Source organism: Panthera onca, chromosome F2 (assembly GCF_046562875.1).
Source record: "Panthera onca isolate mPanOnc1 chromosome F2, mPanOnc1 haplotype 2, whole genome shotgun sequence".
NCBI classification, from domain to species: Eukaryota; Metazoa; Chordata; class Mammalia; order Carnivora; family Felidae; genus Panthera; species Panthera onca.
This window is the reverse complement of record NC_138356.1, coordinates 10142815-10162684: the sequence shown is the minus strand read 5'-3', so window position 1 is coordinate 10162684 and position 19870 is coordinate 10142815. Positions and strand designations below refer to the sequence as shown.

The 19870-nt window shown below is 44.8% G+C and overlaps 1 protein-coding gene across 5 annotated transcripts in view; it reads right to left on the bottom strand.

Annotated features, from left to right (window-relative positions):
* The window catches only part of FAM110B (family with sequence similarity 110 member B), a 143556-nt gene that overhangs the window by 57774 nt on the left and 65912 nt on the right, over positions 1–19870 (bottom strand). The window contains exons 4-6 of one of the 5 annotated variants that reach the window (XM_078441837.2): positions 16864–16941; positions 8168–8375; positions 2913–3001 (exon numbers count right to left, since the gene is read on the bottom strand). The exons of 3 other annotated variants lie outside the window; for them this stretch is intronic. The gene's annotated coding sequence lies outside the window, so the exon portion shown is untranslated. The remainder of the gene's footprint in view (positions 1–2912; positions 3002–8167; positions 8376–16863; positions 16942–19870) is intronic. One more of the 5 variants, XM_078441838.2, reaches the window with a different exon arrangement.

Below are 19870 nucleotides of genomic sequence, written 5' to 3'. Positions count from 1 at the left end.
TATTTTTGAGACAGAGAGAGACAGAGCATGAGCAGGGGAGGGTCAGAGAGAGAGGGAGACACAGAATCTGAAACGGGCTCCAGGCTCTGAGCTGTCAGCACAGAGCCCGACGCGGGGCTCGAACTCACGGACCGTGAGATCATGACCTGAGCCGAAGTCGGCCACTTAACCGACTGAGCCACCCAGGCACCCCCACACCTTGTACTCTTAAAAACAATGTAATCTTACTGTTTCCGATTCTGTGTCTCCCTCTCTCTCTGCCCCTCCCCCGTTCATGCTCTGTCTCTCTCTGTCCCAAAAATAAATAAAAAAAACGTTGAAAAAAAAAAATTAAAAAAAAAAAAAAAAAAGGGGCGCCTGGGTGGCGCAGTCGGTTAAGCGTCCGACTTCAGCCAGGTCACGATCTCGCGGTCCGTGAGTTCGAGCCCCGCGTCAGGCTCTGGGCCGATGGCTCGGAGCCTGGAGCCTGTTTCCGATTCTGTGTCTCCCTCTCTCTCTGCCCCTCCCCTGTTCATGCTCTGTCTCTCTCTGTCCCAAAAATAAATAAAAAAAACGTTGAAAAAAAAAATTTAAAAAAAAAAAACAACGTAATCTTAAATGCACGTCTTGAGTGATCATGAAAAACGCGAATGACAAGATTTGTACCTAGGTCTCCATAGGGTTACCTATCTCTATTTCAAGAACGCAGAAACAAAACAAAGTTTTAATACACTTCAAATGCAAAAACCACCCCAAACAGTTGAAAACATTTGGATGGCGAGACAAAAACTATGCTTTTCAACAACGATCTCTTAGAGCCCTTTTGAAGTAAATGTTTCCATCTTATTTACGGGAAAACCAGCAGAGAAACAACTGAAATCGGCTTGTGTACAATTAACTGACTTAGACACAGGGCCAAGAGTTAGTGTCTCCAACCCAGGCGACATCGCATTAATGAGTCAACGTGGCTGGATCCTTTCTCATCTCTCCCATGCAGGACCTCAGCTAAATGAGAATATTGACAAATATCGACAAACTCAAGACGGCTGTGCCTGGGACAGTAACTGCCTGTCTTCTCCGGAAGCTGTCTGGGAGGGAGAACGGACGTTCCTTCACCTCTTGCATGCCTCTACGGAACCAGGAACTCCCACAGCTATGTCCTTGGCCTTCTCCAAACCCCTACTAGCTTGCTGTTATCTTAGCTGGCATGTGGGCAACTGAGGCTCAGAGAAGTAAAGTCCGTTCGCAGGGTTGGTAAGCAGTGGAGCTGAGTTCACACTCGTGTCTACTCAACCCCTCAGTGTTTTCCTGGCTACCAGGGTCGCAAATTCACCTGCTCTCAGGAGCAAGCCCCCCCCGGGCATTAACATCGCACGGCGGTGTCTGAAAAAGCACGGGAGCTGGGAATCATAAAAGGGACCCACAGGCCCATTTGTGGGGGGCCTGCTTTTAGCACCTGTCCCAGAAAACCCCCTCCCTTGTGGGCACATCGGGATGGGTGGGCTCCTCGAATGAGCCCGAGTGGAGAACACGGGCCCTGCTGGAGGCACTCCCTCTTAAATCCTGTGTGCAGGGGCAGTTTTGCAATCTCAGACCTGGGGATGGAGGGCGTGGAGTTCCTTCCAGCCAACAGGAGCCTAGGGCTTTCCTCTCAGCACTTCTTATATCCGGGATAAGAAGATAAGGTAATATGGTGATGGATTTCAGGGCATATCACTGGGGGGCACTGTTGGCTTTTTCTGTAATGCCTCTCTCTCCACAGATGGCAGAATTCCACCTGGCACAGGCCGGTTCTTACCTGTCAGCCTAAATTAGATTCTGAAGTTCCTGGACAGTGGTAACATCTACCCAACAATGTCATGCATAATGCAGGAATAATAAACTACAGAATGCATGAAATACTATACGAGCAATGGCCCGATTCATATGGATGCTGGAAAAGAGGCTTGAGGAAGGCTGTCGATCAAATCGGAGCTTGTGGCCACTTGGGAATATGGCGCTGAGGTTAAGACTGTGCTCTCGTGACGTCTGTGCCTTACCACTGCTTAAGTGACTGCAGACATCAGTTAACTGGAGAGCTGTCTCTCTACTTCCTAAACATTTCCAATGTCCTCGTTTGGTGATATCGAACTCTCAGCCCCTCTGGAAAAGGGAGGAACCATCTGGACCCTGACCACTGTTCATCCACGTCCTTGCTTCCTTCGGGGGAAAATGGGTCTGGTTCTAGGATGTTTCCAGGCTCTCCATCAGCTCTGGAGACCAGGAAGGAATCCTGGGGTGGTGTGGACGCGGGACGAGATGCCCAGCAGTCTCTTCATGAAGCACGCACATTTCCATAGCTGTTGGCTATCTGCCAACACTTGCCCCCGGCCTTCTCGGTCTGTCCCCTGGCTGGCCATTAGGTTCTGGCCTCTTGACATGGCCTCCTTTGGGAGCCATCCTGCAAAACTCTCTCTCCCCAAAACTCCCAGGGCACTTAATGCTGGCCCTACACCATTCGGCCTGTCAGAAAACACCATTTCATTCCCCGACCATAGACAGTGTACTTTTCATTAAAGTACAAAGATGTTCGCTTGTTAATGTTGCCTTCAAACCCACGCAGTGACGAGTAGCTGGTCACTGATTATTGGTAAATACAACACGGCCTTTGAAAAAAACCATCACTACTAAGCAAATACATAGAAGACATATCATGGAATTCCTTGGAAAAGCAAAAGTAAATCAAGGTTACTGTTACTTTTAGTCCTGGTAGAGACCTCCAAGACAGGAACTCCTTTTTTTTTTCTTTGTCTTTTTTCTTTTTTGGTCAGACAGCAAAATATCTGAAACCTCAGCCTCTCAGCCTCTTTGTCTTAATGTAATAATGTCACAGGTTTTCAGAGCGAATCAATACCTTCTGCTCAGAACGGGTCCAAATCAAGCAATGTACTTACTTGAAAGAGGAATGAGTATTTTATGGACGGTAGGCAGAAGTCACAGGGAATCCTTTCTACCTTAAGCTACTCTCTGCAGCATGTAATATCTGAAAATAGAGAAAAAACTGCTATTGCTTTTTTATTTGACAGAAATAGGCAGGCTACTAGATATATATAGCAATGGAAAATGATGGTTCTTTTAAAAATGGGCGCATGAATTAAAAAAAAAAAAAACAGATAACAAACAGGTAGGTACACCAAAATGTGTTAGTTCTCACACACTTCACTTAGAGGCGAAGGGTTTTTTGCTCACCTCAGCTACGCTTTTAAGGAGACATTTAACCACGGGCGGCAATTATATAGAAGAATCTGCACGCTGAGTTGTGAGAAGTCACATAAATAAAGGCTGACAGGACGTCATCTCATTTCTGGAACTGCTGCCCTGAACATCCCGAGTCTGAGTCTACCCAAGGTCTGACAGGGTGTTCGCATGTCAAATGGCCTCAGGGCCATCTGGTAGCGCCCCCCCCCCCCCCCCTTCAGAACGGGAAACAGGCCCGCTCAGGTAAGGGGCTTCACAAAAACCACTCGGCTGGCTAGGGCAGAGCTCCAGGAGTACCCCTACCTGCACTGTCAAGCCCCCATGATAGTATTCATTCATTCATTATTCATTCATTCATTCTCAAGTACTGGCAGAGCACTTTCTATGAACCAAGTTCTATTCTAGGCTCTGTGGGTGAAGGGAAAAATGTCTGACCTCAGTGTCTACATTCCAGTGAGGGGAGACTATATTCTCAGAAATGTCCTGCTACCATGGCGGCTGGAGACATCTGAAGGCAGCGGGGGAGCTAGCCAGGGGTCTACTGGGGGAGGCACATTCCAGGCAGAGGGGGCAGCCAGGGCCCTGAGGCACAAGGAGCCCAGGAGGCTGCTAGGACTGGAGCAGGGGACATGCGGGGACCCAAAAGTAGTAGCTAAGTCTGTGGCAATGGACGAACCAACCAGTGGAAAGCAGGTGTCAGAGAAGCTGATGAAGCACAGAACTTTTGGGATACCTACTTAACAGGTGGGCAGAAAAGAAGGAGCCTGGAAAGAAACAATTCAAGACAGGAGAAAAATGGAAGGGGGCTGTTTCCCAGAGGCCAGCAGGCCAGCTCCCAGCTGCTGCCTCTGGTGGTCAGCTCCGAAGGAGAATACGTCCAACACAGAGAGTAGCGGTAGAGCGAAGGCAGAGGGAAGTCAAGGCTGCGATACGACAGATGTGAAAACGTGGATACGGAGGCCCGACTAGAGCAAAACACTGCAGAATTCTGACTGCGGGTCCCGAATATCGGAAATGCAGGACCCGTATCCACGCAGACGGTTCACTGGTGGAAGATCTAATGCAAACTTGTCCTTAAAGTGGACCTTCCCCCCACATTTGGCACGATTTAAAAGACGCCTAAATTCAATGAAATGTATAAGGGAAGGAAAGCAGAAGGCCTTCATCATAGTAAGGCCAAAGGCAAGTGTTATCATCCACGCCCCAACTTTACAAGCCTGTCTTTAGTGAGCATCGACAAAATAAATGACTCCCACAAAAGAGTCAACAGGCCTCTAAGAGCAAAAGATTATTCCTGGCAAGGCACACGGTTGCAAAAGTCATCACTGAATTGCTCGGGAGTACAACAGTAATGAAGGTATTTTGAGATTCCTTGAAGATGGATTTTTAAATTACGAGGTACATTTAAATTACTGGATGCCTCAAAAAAGTCTTTTTTAAGTCCCATGTTATGTAAATCTACTAAAACATAAATACTTCTGTGCAACAATCCAGGGTGCATTCTGCAAAGGTGCAGAAGGGAAAAAAAAACGACGGTTTATCTTCAGGACGTTCATTACAGATCACAAATAGGAGCACATAGTAAAACTGAAAGTCAGTATAAGCTACGGAACAGCCCTGTGGCCCACGCCAACTCCTACAAGACATTAGCTCTGGTGGATGTGGTGCAAAGTGAGTGGCAATCAGAAAGTTCTGGATGGGGGGCCGGGCGTTACCATCTCTCTTCTCCTGAAGCCTTCCCTCCCTGCCCTTTCCCCTTGGGATCACCAAGCTAAACGCCTCTGTTCTCTTATCCCCTATTATTATTTATTTCACGGTCTCTCCTCTACCACAGAGCTGTGTCTTCTATCCTTGTCTCATGAATGCTTAGCGCAGAACCTGGCACTTGGTAGGTGCACATAATCACAGAGTAAAATAATAAAAAAAATGAAATACACTTAAATGAGAGCCCCGTGTCTCTTCAAATATTTTTCCAACCCAGGCAAATCTGGGGGGGGGGGGGGGTCAATCCTGAGATATTAATCACTTGCTAAGGACAGATGTCCCTTGCTTTTTGCCATCACAGATGCCCAAGCATCTGGCCAGAAAGCCACCTCGAGGTGCCATACCACAACCCTCACATCCAAGACCATGTACGACACCTTGCTCTTTCTTTTCTGCAATTATTTTCAGGCTGCGATCAGCCCACGGGCTTTGTGGCACATCCTATTCTATGTGGAATGACTTTTTGTTTTTAAACTCACTACCATTTTTTTCGGCTATGATTACAAGCCCCTAGGAGAAAAAGTCAGGAAGTAGCCCTTGATGTTTTAATTTAAAAAATTATACATTTTATATTCTAGTTCATGCTAACGGACTTATTTTTGTTTTGTTTTGTTTTGTTTTTAAATTTTTTTTTAACGTTTTATTTATTTTTGAGACAGAGAGAGACAGAGCATGAACAGGGGAGGGGCAGAGAGAGAGGGAGATACAGAATCGGAAGCAGGCTCCAGGCTCTGAGCCATCAGCCCAGAGCCCGACGTGGGGCTCGAGCTCACGGACCACGAGATCGTGACCTGAGCTGAAGTCGGCCGCTTAACCGACTGAGCCACCCAGGCGCCCCTAACGGACTTATTTTTGATTGGTCAGAAATGCCGTTCTCTCAGCAGTAAAGAGCCACAGAATTACAAGGATGGGCAGAACAAAATTTTAAAGTGTCTAAGAAACTTATTTTTACTTTCTCATTTCAGAACTACATAAAGAATCCTCTGAACGTAGTAAAAACAGGTAGTAATTGATCTGAAGGATAAAAGTGTAGGTTTTGGTACTCTAAGAAAAGATGGCTGGCATTTTGTTTAGTGCTATTTGAAAAATGCCCCTTTAGTATATGTTAAAAGGCCCTTTGGGATATCATAGTATCTTACACAATATCCGTGTGCATTTATAGTTACATCACATTTTTAAGAAGTTCCTTCTAGACACAGAAAGTCTTTTAAGATCCAGCCCTTGAGAATCAACGTCATTTACAACTATTTCCCACAGCTTCCCAAATGCTAAGTGGGGCTGTGCTCAAAAGGGAGGTTTACAATGGTTATGCAGGACAACAATAATTTACTCTTCAGGCAGCTTCCTTCTTGGAAATTCTGTAAGACTAAGGTGATTAAGGAGGGGTTTCGGGAGATTAGCAGAAGGAGAAGGAGGACAGGCAGTTATGGAGCCGCATCAATTTATTCTTGTGCAGACGAGTGTCCACGCCCAACTGTCAAATGCAGGTTATTTTCCACACCTGCAGCAGGAAGCATGTCAGGCAAAGGATGGAGGGCTGTAACTGGAGAGAGGGGTCAGGCCGTGTGAAGGACAGCACGATCACCGTAACCAACTGCGCTCCCGCCACGGCGACGCAACCTTCTGAAGTCAGAACCAGGTGTGGCTGGGGTCAGGGGAGTCCAAACAGGAAGTCAGAGCTCTCGGGAGGGCGACCCTTCCCACATTCATCCCGTCACACGTGCTATCTTAAAACCAAAACGCTGCCACTGCCCGTAGTCACAGAGAGCCCCTGCCTTACAATGAGTGACTGCCAAACTTTGTTATTTATAGATGACGCTGCATTACCATAAATGACCCCCTTTCTTGATATATTCTTTATTTTTTTTCTTAAAACTGTGACTTGGGAGAAATGTCACATTAGACAATTTATTACAACCTCCGGATAGACTAGGGAGGGGATCCGGGTGGTGGGGAGTGAAGCACAGTTAGTATTCTGAAGTTTTCCTCTGCCTAAGAATTTACAGAAGCCCTTCCAACCAGATCGTAGCTTTCAATCAAAGCAGTCATTTTAACAAAATACTTAAATGGCACTGTTTGGCTTTTCAGGAGCAGGGCAATAATTCCTGACAGCCTTCAGATATCAGCAGGGCTCTCCACTGATAGCAGACCAGACGCATGGTGGCAGCCAGCCAGCCGTGTGACTGGTGAGTCAATACACAAGTTTCTCTGGTCTCCACAGTCGGCGACGGTAAGGACATCAATTGTTAAGTTTGAGGACCAGATGATAACAAGGGGTTCTTCTGAATCAAACAGCTCTATGGCGAAGGTACGCTGAGAAACAAAAACTCACGCTGCGTTTGTCTGGGTTTCGTGAAGCTCAGCCTTGGCCATTTAGATATTTTTCCTCCAGACTATACTACCTTCACTACACAATTTAAGATTAGGTAGGGTTTGATTTGGAAAACAGTCCAGGCGACCATGCATAGAAATTTTCAAACGTCGTCAGACCTCAGTCAAAGTGGTCAGAACCCCACCTTTCTGTGATTTCATTTCAACTCCGAAAGCAACGTAACATCCCTGTGAAACAAAAGCCCCGAGTGAAAAATTCTCTCTTTGGCACAGCTGAATACGCACCTCTACGTATTTTTGGCACAATGGGATATGCTAATATTCTCCATATTAAAAAGGCTTAATGGGAATTACAAACAGTGAAACAAAGAAAGCCATCCAAAATGAAGGCTGCACACATCTTTGAAGAAACAATAGCACATTACTTCTGCGCCGACACCGGGAGAATCGCTCCCCCGTCCTCATCAAAGTGTGTTTCACTGAACTCTCCTCGATTGCTCATTATTCATGAGAGTCTGGACTCCATGCAAACAAAGTCACCCGGCTACTGAAACGCACCTCCAAAGCCACCTAAATTGAGGCAACATCGGACTTTCCAAAACAGGAGAGAACCAATAAGAATCATCCCCCGCTACCTGCACTCTTGAATCCAGGTAAAAACAATATTCCTTCGTGAACAGGGGAGCTGTTTACCAGCCAAGCCTTCTCCAGGAGAACACATTACAGTCTGGGAAAGCTGGAGCACGCGTGATATTAACAAAAGCAAGATCAAATTAAACGGAGGACATGACGAACGCACTTCATTTCACGCATGGCCCTGTTTTTTTCCTGCCAGATAAAGCCTCAAAGTAATTACCATGAACTGAAACTTCTTCGGTGATCTCCGGGAGCCGGCAGCCGGTGCCTCCGATGAACTACAACAAAGACGGACACCTTCTCTCCGGTGCCTTCCTCCTCCTTTACTGTCAGCAGCCAAGCACCTCCGCCGTCGCAAGAACACAGTAGAGTATCTCTGTATCTATGTCTCCAATGCAGCATAAAGAGTACTGTGGAAACCTATCAAACTGGCGAGCAGCAGGGCGAGCAACCAATGAGGAGAGGCTCATGCAGAATCCAGCACATGCTCTCTGAGGCGCAGGCTGTCACCAGCGCTTAGCAGGCTGCTAATCTAATTATAGCTAGTTTGCTAGCACAGAGCTCTTAGAGCAAAAGCACAGAGGCAAATTGCATTTTAATAAATTAAAACCCCACAGACAAAAATCATCTTGATTTCCTGTCATTTTGAAGATGGATGCATCACCTCGTAAACGAGAAGTGTTTCTTACAAGCGCGTGCCTGTGTTCTCTCCAGTCTGGAGAAACAAAGAGTGGTGAAATCGATGTGCCGTGCCACCAGCTTCCTTCAACTTCACAGAAGCCAGCAGGGAGAAATAATAAAATCGATACCGTGAGGATATTAAAATCCAAGTCCTCTAAAATCTGCGCCTCACTTTATTTACCCTGGGTTAGCAATTTGCCACTCATTTGTCCTAAAGTGCTAATTAATCTCTCAATATCATTGGAAATACCACGCACGTTTGTGTCCATCGGGGAAAAGGGCTACTCAAGGTGTCAAAAGTCATAATCTTGATTCTCCTGATGAATAATAATTCAGGGTTACAAGGGATGGAAAAGGGTTATCAGAAGTCATTATAAAAGCAAAAATTAAATACATTTGCCCACCTCACGGTTTAACGGTAGAATCAGTTCTAGAAGCCAAATCCTGTCAGGGATGGTTTGATGCAAACCTAAAGGGCATGCATCTAAGTGGCAAACTGGCTGGGTTTAAGTTCTGGATCAGCTATTTCCTACCTTTGTGACCGGGCAAGGGACTGGATTTCTCTGTGTCTCAGAGGCAATAATGCGAGACACCTTGCAGGATTATTGTCAATGGGCTATTAGCACTTAGCACGGGGACTGGCACACAGTGAGTTCTCATCAAGCTATTATTAATAGCAGCAATCTTTTCACGACGTCCTATTACCTACCTTCTTTTCCAGTATCACACTACTCTAAAAAAGTATCTAACCACTTCCCCACTGTGGAATTTTGTCAGAAACACCATTTAGAATTAACAGTGACAAGCTAATGGCAGACTTGATTAATCACAGAGAATCACTATTGTATTCACTCTAGCAACAAAAAAAATATGACACCTCCTTCTTTTTGCCTATGTAATTGCTACAATTTCACTTGATTCTGTAAGAACCGATCTTAAAAGGACTTTTCAGGAAATTATGGGCATATAATTGTATTTCATTTACGACTTGCAATATGGATTATATGATATACATTTTGAAAGTGTTTTCTATGGAATATAAATTGGGGAAAGTTGGTAATGAGCAGTTTGGTTAAATTTAAATTGACAAATTTATGTGAGAAGGGGAGAGGAGAGAAGTCAGCGAGTCAAAGGCAACTTTTGTCCCTGCAGCCTACTTACACATTTGTTTTCCCTGAAAGTCATTTCTTTCTTGTATGTGCCACAGAATTAACAATCCCGGGATGATATTTATCAAATCTGTTAATCTGTTCAGTGTTCTTTCAGTAATTCCCAGAAACTGGTATGTTCTACCAGTTAAGTTCTGATCCGACGATACTGGGCAAACTTTTCATTTCTATAGTTTTTATTTTGCTCTGCTTTTTATTTGAAAACCTTGATAGAAAGCTGACATTCTCAAAAGGCACTATGATTTGCTCTAAGGAACCAAATATCCCCAGGGATTAATCAGCGGCCACAGAAAAGGAATCCTGCCTAAGGATCATTTTTCATCCACCAGTCTTTGTGTCCCACAACCTGTTTGGGAAATAAGCTAGTGAAAGGCAAGACATGGCCCATAAACTCCAAAGGAGAGCACAGAAACTCATGGCCCATCAACTTAAGAATGAGAAAGGGTGTAGAAACGTACACACAGACACAAAGTCGGGGGAAACGTGATGGAGACAAGTCTGCTGAAGGAAAGTATTGCCGCGTGCGTTAACTTGGAAGCATCGACCACTGAATTATCAAAGCGCAATCAGCATCATCAGGAGCTAAAACTCCAAGAGGAATTGGCTTCAGTGATTTGGCCTAAGGCACAGCTCCCCGGAGGCTGCCAGGATACAGACTAGTAACACTTCCAGGCATTTATCTAGGAAACATCGAACAGCTCTGCCTTCCCCTTCATTTAACAGACTGCTAGCTCAAAAAAAGGCACTTTAAAAAGCTGTTTGATTAATTTCTCTCATGCCTGTTTGGTAGAAGCATTAAACAGACCCTTTCTGAGAGACGGAAGCGACTGTCCTTTCTTCGGTCTTATCTTTCCACATGTTTAGAACCAATATTTGTTTGAAACCGGGTAACAGTTAATTGGTAATCTTTCTTACTGCCACTCTGCTGGGCGAGCCTATATATTTGGTTTTAACCTCCGGAACGAGCACTTTTGTCTTTGAACTTTTGTCAACTCGTCCTTGATTCTGAAAAGCCATTCGCCCCCTCAACGAACAGTGCGTGGCACCTCCTGTGCGCAAAGACCGGGCTGGACATTGACAACAGCGGCACAGGGAGGAGTCAGAGCGTTCAGATTCTTAATGGAGCTTCCATTCTAATGAGGGAGATGAACATCAAGTGATTCATTAACAAATGAGCAACCCTGATGGCAGTAAACCCTTGTGAAGCGCTGGGGGGCGGGGCAGGGGGTGCTGTGAAAGCATGTAAGTGGGGGGTGGGGTGACCGGTCTGTGGCTGAAGGAGTGTGGGTGAGGGCCAGGGGTGTGTCAAGGTCCTGGAGAGGCTGGTGGGACTGGAGGGCAAAGGAGGGACTTGGAGACACAGCCGGAAACCACATCCACCAGAGAAGGAAGGAAGGGAGTTTGGTCCAAGCCTTCTGAAAATATGACTGCTGATTCCTTTTCAGTTCTTTCTAGAGTAAGAGGTTCCCACAATCTTCTAAGTCAAAACCTTCGCTTGCCCTGCCCTGGACAAAGAACAGAAACGTGTGCATCTCACGTGTGCCACACTGGGCAAGGAGGAGCAGTCACGCACCACGGGCATCAACCTCCCTGAATGGAATCCCCCAGTTCTGTTTTGGTTCTCTAACCTTGGAGAATGAAGAGAGGAAAGCGTAAGCGTTGAGACTTTGCATACAGAGTTCTGTTAGAGTTTTCTTCTTCCCTTGGAAAGGAAACCAGAGTTCCCACACTAAAAATGATTCTTTCTAAGCGTATGGCTCCTAGATAACTTTAGACTGATCCGAGGTGTCTGTATTTTGGTTGTTTGTCAGACTCCAACTTGCCGCAAGGGGTCCAGGAAAGCTGCTTCTGCTCTGAGGAACCAGATCCGGTTCCACCGTGGGGAGGGCTGCTCACAAGCTGGGCCTCCATGGCCAAGGATTCTCCCACTTGGCTGACGGGAGCCGCAGCTCAGCTCTCCTCTCCCGGCTCTGCCAAAGGAAGGAGCAAGGACCAGCGGTTGATTGGTGGTCCGAGGCATGCCACGGATCCCAGCCCACATGGAGTACGGGCTGGCCAGTATCAGAACAGCTAGCCTGGGATGGCGTGGCCCTGACCAGCCGCATTTCCATCGTGGGGTTTCAAGCCACCAACCACCGTGCAGTCGCTGCGCGTGGGACTGGGCAGAGGTGCTAACGATCGGCTCCCCCCAGACCATTTGAAGGGCTTTAGCATACCACCGACTCCCAACTCCAAGGGAAAGAGAAGCACGCCCAGGCTGTGAAAGTCTCCTCTGGCTACCAGGGGTGGGACAACTGATGGAACAGCATATGAGTAGTTAGGAAGTATAGTGCTCTTTCCTTCTCTGTTCATAACACCCAAACACTGGCCTGCCTTCCTTCCTTCCTTCCTTCCTTCCTTCCTTCCTTCCTTCTCTTCCTTCCCTTCTTTCTTTCTTTTTAGAAGGCAGCACACGGGTGCCTGAAGCAGGTGTAACGTGGACAGGCTGGGAAAGACCAAAATGGGCTGCTGGAAATTCCCCCACCCGTGCCAAAGACCAGGTGCGGTCCTCAGCACCCCCTCTTCATTCGGATGCTTTGCACACTGCCCCGTGTGCCACGAAGTGACCCCTGCTGTGCAAACAGGGCCTCCGACGTTCCTTCGTCCATCAACGCAGGATGCCGTCGTGTGAGTCAGCTCTCGGGGCCTCCTGGGAAGCCACCTGCTGAGGAAGATGATTATGTCTGGACAACCATCTTGCCAGCCCTCGTAAGCAGCCGGTGTGAGTCTCCTCAGTGCGGCTCGGTTTCCAATCCAGCCGTGCATCCTGTAGGGTCTTCTCAAAGCCTTGTCTGCGCCATCGCCTTTGCTTGTCTTTCTTTTTCTCCAAACGATTCATATTTTATAGTACCGGCGGAGAGAGACGGGAAGGTAGGGGACAGTGAGACAGCTAAGGAGGTATGAATTTGCGGGGCGGCTAGCTCCAGAGAGACTCTGTCCAGGAGGCTGGCTGTGAATGGCTAGCAGTCGCTCGCAGAGTAGAGCCTTTCCGACATCCTCGCACTCTCGGCATCTATCCTGTCAACGAGGACCCAGGGCGGCCCAAACACCCTCGCGGAGGGACTTCACAGGATCCACAAGTGCAGGGCTGGACAGCACCAGTCGGTGGTACTTGACCACAGCACTTGGACGGACTGTTTCCCAGGGGCCCCCTCTCCCCATTTCCTTGGGCCCCTTTCCTGCTGTATCCCCCTATAACAAACCTATGAGGCCCTGTCTGCTCTCAGCCTCTCTTCCAGTTCGCCACCCCAGCCCACCCAGCGGACCACCGAATTTAGGGCTTTGGACTTTGACACGACCTAATCATAGGTCAACACTGCACGGGGATTAGCCCTATCATGCCGATTTAACCAAGAATGTAACTGGTTTCTCAGGCCCAGAGGTAAGAAGTCACTTGGGGGAAAAAGAGAACAAAGAATTCCTTAGGTATGGGACTAACCCTCAAAAAAGTTTATACAGACAAAATTGACCTCTGCAATGTCCCATACCCTTTTGTACTGCACCCTGACCCCAAGGATGCCCAAGTACCAAGCGCCTACAACCTTAGCAGGCCACGTAGGGCTGCCCAGCCCCCAAACCTCCTCGCGTTCTAAAACTAACCAGCCAGGACTTTGTCCTCCTACAGGAAAACGGGCCTCCTACGCCTGCTGTGCACAAGAAGTAACAAGTCTCCTGCCCTGGGGGTGAGCTCCTGCACCTGTTTAGAGGATGGTAGTCTCAACATTCAGCGTGAATTAAGAAGAACCCACAGAGGTTCCCCGCAGGTCCACGGGGTTAAGAAGAGAGCTGGGATACGTAGTGCAAAAGGGGCTTTCCCCCCACCCCCCCCCAGACCTGAGAAACTAAACGATTAGGGTGACAGAAGCAACTTTTGAAATTCCGACGCAAAAAGCACACTTCTGTGCCTAATGAACATCAGATTAAGAAAAATCGTCCTAAGATGATTTCATTTTGCATCTAACTCACAAACACAACATTCTGAGGAAAGCATCTTTTTGATTCAGCTATTTCCTACAGCAGCCCATTTCCACCCAAATGATTGTTTCTTAATTACAAAGTCCAACAGTCAATTACAGGGAGTGTTAAAAGTATCTCAACGCACAGGAATTTAAGCATTGCATAATAACTCACAGGAACTTAAGCACTGCATAATAAAAGAACTTCTATATTCTCCAGAAACCAAAACTCCTACCTTCCTTTCACTTATATTTATACATGGTTACAAGTCAAACATGGGTTTTTTTTTTTTTTCCAGCCGATGAGGCAGAACGCACAAGGACATTTCATGCGTGTGTAATTACATGTTGGTATCAGAACACACATGTGGACAGCAGGGAGCCTTGCACGAATGGACATTCGAGCAATTAAAAATTAATATCACTAAGAAACTTTAACAATAACAACAACACAACCATGGTGGTGGAATAAGACATCAGTGATCTATACCTTAATGGGAATGATTTTAAATAACCGGTAAGAGGGGTGCCTGGGCGGCTCAGTTGGTTAAGCGTCCAGCTCTCGGTTTTGGCTCAGGTCATGATCTCACAGTTCGTGCGTTCAAGCCCCGAGTTGGGCTCTGTGCTGACAGCACGGAGCCTGCTTGGGATTCTCTCTCCCTCTCTCTCTGCCCCTTCCCCACGTGTGCTTTTTCCTCTCTCTCTCTCTCTCTCTCTCTCTCTTTCTCTCTCAAAGTAAATAAATAAACTTAAAAATAAATAACCAGTAAGATTAATCCTCAGCATTCTGACTTGTAGCCTTTAAGAAATGTAAGTTTAGGACAAGGAAGAGAGGGTTATTTGAAAACCTAAAAATAGTAAGGAGACATTGCCTCAGTAGCTCGAGAAATGTATATTGGGCCCCTACTTATGTGATCATGAGTTGAGATATACCGTCTTCCTTGATGGAATTTACAGGTGAGGGAGGCAGTGAGCACCAGAGAGCTTGTTGGGAAGGAAGGGAAATCAGAAAAGGGAGCCATAATCTAGGACTTGCTCAGGAACTCCAATTTGTTCCCATTTTGCTCCTTTTCTCGCTAAAATCATGTTTGTTCTTATACACAAAAAATTAATTACCCCCTGGGTATAATAATTAAATATTATTAAATAATCTTATATATATCTTATATATATATTATATATAAAAATAACAATAATGTATAAACACATCACACATATCATATATAATATATACACATAAATAATCTTATATAGAATAATATAATAAACTTTGAATTGGCTTGCAGTAATATTCCTAAGCATATTACCTTTTCTTCTGTTCTCAAATCATACCAGGGTTTATGGACACTGACAGGCATCTTCTTGGATGTGAAGGTGTTTACCTTATCAACAATCTCTGTTCTACCAAAAGGACTCAGGCTTGGACTCTTTCTCTACTGACCATCGATAATTCCTACACAACTTTAAATTACAATAAATGGACTAACGTCCTAAATCGTAGCTTTGACTCCTAAAGCGGCATGCGTAAATATTTCAGTTAAATGAAGCTTCCTATAATTGTAAGCAGTTCTGCATAGTATCAGCCCCCGTTCTTGAGGGCATCTCTACAATTACCGTCCAAAAATCAAGGCATATAATCTTGCATGACTGAAGCATACTGCTATTTTAAGCAACAGCTTCAAGGAATCACTTCAAGTATGTATCGTACGAAATGTTCATAATTATGTTTTAACGTTACTAACTTTGAAAGGTTACTTCATCCAAATATCATTTGCTATGAAATTCATCTGGGGTCTTTCTGAAACGTTTAAAGTTTCCTTTAAAGCCTAAGGATAGGTGTCTTGAAAGGGGTCATATGAAAACTTTGGAAGTTATATCCTCCTGAATGATCTTCTTTGGGGGAAATTATGTTGCTAGAATAACATCATCATGTACTTCTCACCTCCTATCCCATTATACTTTATACCAATCTACTACTTTCCAGCTGGCCACCTTGGGTAAATTACTTAACTTCTCCATGCTTGAATGTTCTCATCTACAACATGAGGATGACATTATGTGGATTAAGTGAGTTAATATATACAACAAGCATTTAGAGAGTACCCAGCATTTTGTAAACATTAAGTTCTCCACACTTGGCTGATGGCAAAATTAAACATCCGGGCCAAATGATATTCATGTTATTAGAGAAACCGACCCTCTCTTAGAAAAAGAAGCATATAATATAAATACATAATATATACATAAGTATATAATATAAATACATCATGCCCTGCGTGCAACCCAGAGGGGAAATGTGATACTGTTAAGAGCTTGTTAGTAACATCTAGAAATCCTGGAACTTAAATGAGCATGGCTTTTTTTTTTTTTCCTGGGGGAAATGTGGGAAAATGTCTTGAAAATGTGACAAATGTGTATACCTTTACCCCTGGCCATTCACCATGGGGAAATCATCCTACAGACCATATGCAAAAATAAATTAGAAATAATTGAGGATATATGAAAAAATGTATAGAGTGACGGTATTTGTCATATCACAGTATCCCTTAGAGAGTCAAAAGAGAAAGGAAATCCCATTCAACAATAGCCAATCAGTTACATACATTATGGGGTATAAAATTAATGGAATATTATACTGAATTTAAAAAATTTTTCTACTGTGCTATCACTAACATAAATTATTTACTAAAGCTTTGTGTTTTTTCCCACTCCCACCCAAGGAAAAGAAAAACCTAGGGTGGCCAGTGTTTAATGAGTAGAGCCCCTGTAATGTCTCGGCCTGGAGATTCTTGTTGCCCCCCCTGCCCCGGTGGACAGATCTAGCCTACAGCCAGTCTGCAACTCAGCCTTGCTAACTAGCAGGTGAGGAATCGGTCAGTAAGCAGCAGCCTCAGCAACCACGATTTTGATGAGCTAATTGTTCTCAGCCGTAAGTCAAACCATTAGAGTAGGAACCAAAAGTTCAGCCTGGATTGTCAGCCAATTTGCTGATGATTATTAGACATCAGGGCAAGCCTCTGCTGGCACTCACACAAGCCCTCATTGCTAAGTGCAGCTCAGATAGTCCTTACCTTAGTTATTTGGATAATTCTCTCCTTTTATCTAAAAGCGTTCTTACATACTTGGAAGACATGGCCAGGTTCAGACGTCTGGAAAGAAGCCAGTAAGTTTAAGTGCTGTAGAAAATGGAAAATAATTTCTTTGGATATAAAGTTAGAAACATTAGCATGCTTCAAGATCGACTGGGACCTTGGCAGGTGTCTGAAACTTTATGGATTGTTGCTACTACAGCAGGAATCAAGTTTAAAATAAGGTAAAGAGAAACAATCCCCTTTTAGAGTGTCTGCCTAGATACTGTTTTTACTTTCACAGTTTAAAAAATCTTGTGAACCCTAGCTCAGTATCATTAATAGATAATGGTTCAATGGTTTTGTCAGAAAGATATTTCCATTTACACGTGTATATTTTGAAGATAATTTTATTATATCTAGGGACCAATTTTTTAAGTTCCACAATAGAAATTAATGTGCAAGTGGGATTTGTTTAAAGGAAATCTGCCTTGCAGCAACCTGAGCCCTACTCCATCTATATATACTATTAAGTGTGTAATTACCTTTAAAGTTAAGACTTTTTTTTTCCTGCTTAAAATAATCACCCCCAGTTTCTTTTTTGAGTGTTAAGTGTTTTTTTTAATGTTTATTTATTTTTGAGACAGAGACAGAGCGTGAGCAGGGGTGGGGCAGAGAGAGAGGGAGACACAGAATCCGAAGCGGGCTCCAGGCTCTGAGCTGTCAGCACAGAGCCCGACACGGGGCTCAAACTCACAAACCATGAGATCATGACCTGAGCCGAAGTCGGACACCCAACCCACTGAGCCACCCAGGCACCCCCAATGTTAAGTTTTTCTTACACGGTGACCAGTTTCTGTATCTGGATTCCCTATATGTCTCCTGTTCCTACTTCCAAATGTACACATTCTTTCCATGTTTTCTTTTAGAGCAAAGAAGCAATTTTTCATTACATAATAAAGGCAGTGACAATAATTAGGGAACCCTTTTCCTTTAACTCATGTTCCGCTCCTGGAGCATTTTACCACTCAGTGATTTTAAGGAGAAAAAAATAACGTGTCCTTCAAGAATGAATAAGTTATTTGAAGAGAAAGAATCTTCTGAAACTATGAACATCTGACGACTTTCTAAGCAAACAAGAAAATCTGTGTTACTTACTTAAGGTTCTTTCTTGGGTTGTCACTTTATGCTTTATGGACACAAGAAAGGGGAAAGTTCCTCCTCCAAACATTACCGAAACAGTGTGTAAATCTGTGGCGATATCTGAAAATCATTTCTGCGGACGTGGGTTCTCTTTCTGTAGGGTATGTTTTCTAAGCACAGCGTCAGTATATCAGGAAGAACAAGCACAGGAAAAGATAAGCTTCACTGCATATTACTTTTATCGTGGGTATGTTATTAACTTTGAAACTGGAAGTGATGGGAAGGACATGAATTCACCTTCAGGAAACTTTCTCGCGTCTCTCTTCGGCTTTATTTTCAAAGTCAGATTACAAGCTAATTTAAATTTCAGGCAGTCAATTACATTCCTCTTGACTTGACTGCTCGTGATCTTTGCCAAATCAGCGCTCCATTCAGGGAGAAGCTATTTTATTTCTACTGCAGGCAGGTCTTCTTCTGAAGAGGAGAGTTTAAATTCCTTTTCCATGGAACAGCACGTGATGAATGCTTTTTATCATAAAGTCTGAGTCAAGCCTACACAAGTGGATTGTGTACTAAATTACATAGAAGGCTTTTAAGTTAACATCACAGAAATGGTCTGCAATAGGAATAAATGGCATAAAGTACCTAACAGGTGAGCAGAAAAGCACCATAGGAGCTCAGAGGGTGGCGAGAGAAACTGCCCACCTGATACCTTGATGGTATTCACCGCATTTTCTAAAGCAGCACGGGCCATTTCAGTCGTCTTCCTCCAAAGGCTAAGCATAATCTTTGCATTTGTTTTTTAATGGTGTTTAAGAGCAAATACAATTTGAGGATGTGATGTGAGTCGATGCCAGGCTTTAAAAGGGGGTTCCTGGCGTTCCAAGAGGATGAGCTGGGGGTACAGACAGTGGTTCTTAGTCAATTTTATTTTGTCTATAATGAGCACAACGCTTCCAGTCAAAAGGGTGGATCCTGGCTTTTGGGGTGAAGTAGACAGAAAAATCTTACGGGTTTTGCTTCTCCGCCATTAGTGATGGGGGCCCCAATGGATGAGAATCGACACTCCAACTCCTTCGGATGCTCCAGATGAGAGGGCCAACACCTCCTGCCTCAAACCCCAGCCGAGGACAGGCCAGGGAAGGAAGCACAGAGAGGGAAGACCTTTCCTGATTTGTAGTTGCTACTGTTCTTCAAATGTCCTCATTTTCAGCAATGGAGCTGACACAGAATTTCTTCTCTGATTTTTTTCTCCTTCGGAAACAAACGTAATTTCTGTTTTCCCCAAAGAGGCCAAAAGATGCTAATGCTGTGTACCTTTTGGAAAGGATGTATCTTTCAAGGAAGAAAAAATACTGCACCGACAACCAAGAGGGAGCTGTACTGAAACACCGTCATTTTGAACCCTGGTTGGACCCAGCTGTGTGATATTAATTGGAATATCAATTAACCGATCTTCCTTTTTTGATTTACTAGTTTGGGGCTGCTCTGTAGTCTGTGCTCACTCAGGCCTTCGTACATATTTCTTTTCAGCATTGTTCTCTGACCCAAATTGCAGTGAAATGGAATGTATTACACCAAATTTTTCATATCTGAATAAACCGAACTCATCCAACTGCAAAACACATTCCACCTGCAAAATTCCATGTCAGCGTCAAACATCCGTGATGTTTCACACTTTGTGTTCATGCGTCCCACTGTGTGGAACCTAGATGGTGAGTCACCTGTGTTGCCACTGATAAGAAAGTGTCCTCCCCCTCCTCGGGAAGGACACTAAGCTGTTCCAGAAAGACACTGAAAGGCCAACGCTGTGGTGTTAGTAAGAAGCAACTGTTAGAGCAATGACCCAGAAGAGTCCAGAAATAGA